We start from the raw sequence: 3,880 nt of genomic DNA on the forward strand, positions 1-3,880 counted from the left end.
GTATGCACCTATGCAACAACCTTGCATGTTTTTCACATGTACCCCAAAACCTAAAATGCAATAAAAAAAAAAAAGAAAATGCTGCTTATTTTTGTATGTTGATTTTATATCCTGCGACTTTATTTATTTATCAGTTCTAATAGTATTTTTACTAGAGTCTTTAGGTTTTTCCAGATATAAAATCATAACATCTGCAAACAAGGATAATTTGACTTCTTCCTTTCCAATTTGTATGCCCTTCATACCTTTCTCTGGTCTGACTGCTCTAGCTAAGACTTCCAGTACTCTGTTGAACAACTCTAGTCAAAGTGAGCATTCTTCTCACTTAGCGAAAAGTTTCTGTTTCTCCCCATTCAGTATGACAATAGCTGTGGGTCTGTCATGTATGACTTTTATTGTGTTGAGGTATGGTCCTTCTGTACCTAGTTTATTGAGGGTTTTTATCATGAAGAAATACTGGATTTTATCACCTGTATTTTCAGCATCAATTGAAATGAGCATATGGTTTTTGTCCTTCATTCTGTTATGATATATTATACTGATTGATTTGCGTATGTTGAACTATCCTTGCATCCCTAGGATAAATCTCACTTGGTCATGATGAATGATCTTTTTAATGTTCTGTTAAATTCTGTTTGCTAGTATTTGTTGAGCATTTTTACATCAATGTTCAGCAGGTTTATTGGCCTACAGCTTTTTAAAATACGTCTTTGTCTGGTTTTGATATCAGAGTAATACTGGCCTCATAAAATAAGTTTGGAAGTAATCCCTCTCCCTCTAAGTTTCAGAATAGTTTGAGTAAGGTTGGTGCTAGTTCTTCTTTAAATGTTTAGTAAAATTCAGCAGTGACGCCATCTGGCCTCAGGTTATTCTTTGCTGTTGCTGGGAGACATTTTATCATGGCTTTGATCTCCCTACTTGTTATTGGTCTGTTCAGGTTTTGGATTTCTTCATGTCTCAATGTTGGTAGGTTGTATATGTCTAGGAATTTATTCATTTCTTCCAAGGTTTCCAATTTATTGGCATATAGTTGCTCATAGTAGCCTATAATGCTCCTTTCAATTTCTGCAGTATTGTTTGTAGTGTCTCCTTTTTCATCTCAGATTTTATTTATTTGGGTCTTCTCTCTTTTTTTCATAGTTAGTCTAGCTAAAGGTTTGTCAATTTTGTTTATCTTTGCAAAAACTAACTTTTTGATCTTTTGTATTATTTTCTTTATTTCAATTTCCTTTATCTCTGCTCTTATCTTTATTATTTCTTTTCTTCTACAAACTTTGGGTTTGGTTTATTCTTGCTTTTCTAGTTATTGAAGATACATTATTAGGTTGGTTATTTGAAGTTTTTCTGCTTTTTTGATGTAGGTACTTATAGCTATAAACTTTTCTCTGAGTACTGCTTTCACTGTATCCCCTAGGTTTGGTATGTTGTATTTCCATTATCATTTCTTTCAAGAAATTTTTCAATTTCCTTCTTGATCTCTTCATTGGATCACTGATCGTTGAGGAGCATATTGTTTAATTTCCATGTGTTTGTATAATTTCCAGAGTTCCTCTAGTTACTGAGTTCTAGTTTTATTCCATTGTGGTCAGAGAAGATACTTGATATTAGGTCTTTTTTTTAATGTGTTAAGAATTGCTTTGTGGCTTAACATATGGTCTATCCTTGAGAATGATCCACGTGTTAAGGAGAAGATTGTGCATTCTCCAGCCATTGGATAAATTGTTCTGTAAATATCTGTTAGGTCTATTTGGTCTGTAGTGCGAATTAAGTCCAATTAAGTGTTCCTTGTTGATTTCCTGTCTAGATGATCTGTCCAGTATTGAAAGTGGGGTTTTGAAGTCTCCAACTATTATTTTATTGGGGTCTATCTCTCCATTTAGCTCTAATAATATGTGTTTTATATACCTGGGTGCTGCAGTGTTAGCAGCACATTCATTTACAATTGTTATATCTTCTTGCTGAATTGACACCTTATTGTTATATAATGACCATCTATCTGTTTTTATAGTTTTTGTCTTGAAATCTATTTTGTCTGATATAAATATAGGTACTTCTGCTCTTTTTGGTTTCCATTTACATGGAATATCTTTTTCCATCATTTTATTTTTAGTTTATGTGTGTTTATAGGTGAACTTTGTTTTCTGTAGGCAATAGATAAAATTGGGATTTGTTTTGTCATCCATTCAGCAACTCTGTCTTTTGACTGCAGAGTTCAATCCATTTATAGTCAATGTTTATTATTGATAAGTAAGGATTTATCCTGCCATTTTATTATTTCTTTTCGGTTGTTTGGTGGTCTTCTCTTCCTTCTTTCTTTCCTTCTTGTCTTCCTTTAAGTGAAGGTGATTTTTCTCTGGTGGTATGTTGGTATGTATTAATTTCTCGCTTTTTATTTTTTGTGTGTCTGTCTTTTTTTTTTTTTTTTTTTTTTTTTTTTGGTGACAGAGCAAGACTCTGTCAACCAGGCTGGAGTGCAGTGGCACGATCCTGAAATTAGAAATAAATTAAATCTCGATATCTTAGAGAGCTACAAAGAGACTTAGACTCCCATACAATAATAGTGAAAGACTTTAACACCACACTATCAATATTAGACAGATCAATGAGACAGAAAAGTAAGGATATTCAGGACTTGAACTCAGCTTTGGACTAAGCAGACTTAATAGACATCTACAGAACTCTCCACCCCAAATCAACAGAATATACATTCTTCTCAGCACCACATAGCACTTATTCTAAAATCAACCACGTAATTGGAAGCAAAACCCTTCACACACCAGGGCCTGTAGGTGGGTGGGGAGCAAGGGGAGGGAGAGCATTAGGATAAACACCTAATGTATGCAGGACTTACGACCTAGATGATGGGTTGATACGTGCAGCAAACCATTATGGAACACGTATACCTATGTAACAAACCTGCACGTTCTGCACGTATATCCCAGGACTTAAACTAAAATTTTAAAAAATTAAAAAGGAAAATAGCAAATGAAATATCTTGCAACTACTGGATCTTCTTCTGTCTTTCTGTATATTTATATGTGCTGTATGTGTAATGTTTATCTATGAATAAGCTCTAATTAATTAGCATTAAAAGCAACCACTTAAATATTTTGTCAGAAAAATAAAAACTGTAATGCTTTTTAATAGGCTACTGAAAAAAACAGTTTTACATGCAAGGTATGTAAGGAAAGTAAAATGTGTTTTTGGTAAAAGATTGTAAGAAGGCAAGGGAATGTAAATTTTGGGGGTCCTAGTTTAGAGGGTTAAATGATTGTTTTAAGTTAGATAGGATAAAGCTGAAGGTTTGAGTAAGTTGTGGAAGGTATGTAAAAAATTAATCTTGTAATGTATGAACCTATTGGCTAAAGTTAAAGAAGAATTATTCAGTTTTTCTGTAAGTTGAACATTGGAATGAAAATACAACAGAGTTTTCTTAGAACACTGATCTGCTCTGTAACAGAAAATTGTGAAGGGTTATTTAAAAAGATTAATGAGAATCTTACCTTATGGTCATACATTAAAATTGAAAAGATTTGTCTATAAGGTTTTATTAAGAATGGGTTTAACATCAATGGTATACTAATGCAAAGGGTAAAATCTGACTTTCTCCCTTGAACATGATTTTCATGTAATAATAAAAAAAAATTGAAAAAAAAATATTTTTTGAGACAGAGTCTTGCTCTGTTGCCCAACTGGACTTGAGTGGCACGATCTCAGCTCACTGCGACCTCCACTGCCTGGGTTCAAGCGATTCCACAGCCTCAGCCTTCCTAGTAGCTGGGACTACAGGCGTGCACCACCATGCCCAGCTATTTTTTTGTATTTTTAGTAGAGATGGGGTTTCAATATGTTAGCCAGGATGGTCTCGATCTCCTGACCT

The sequence above is a fragment of the Aotus nancymaae genome, unplaced genomic scaffold (assembly GCF_030222135.1).
Source record: "Aotus nancymaae isolate 86718 unplaced genomic scaffold, 86718_ANA_hifiasm-v0.15.2.pri h1tg000004l, whole genome shotgun sequence".
NCBI classification, from domain to species: domain Eukaryota; kingdom Metazoa; phylum Chordata; class Mammalia; order Primates; family Aotidae; genus Aotus; species Aotus nancymaae.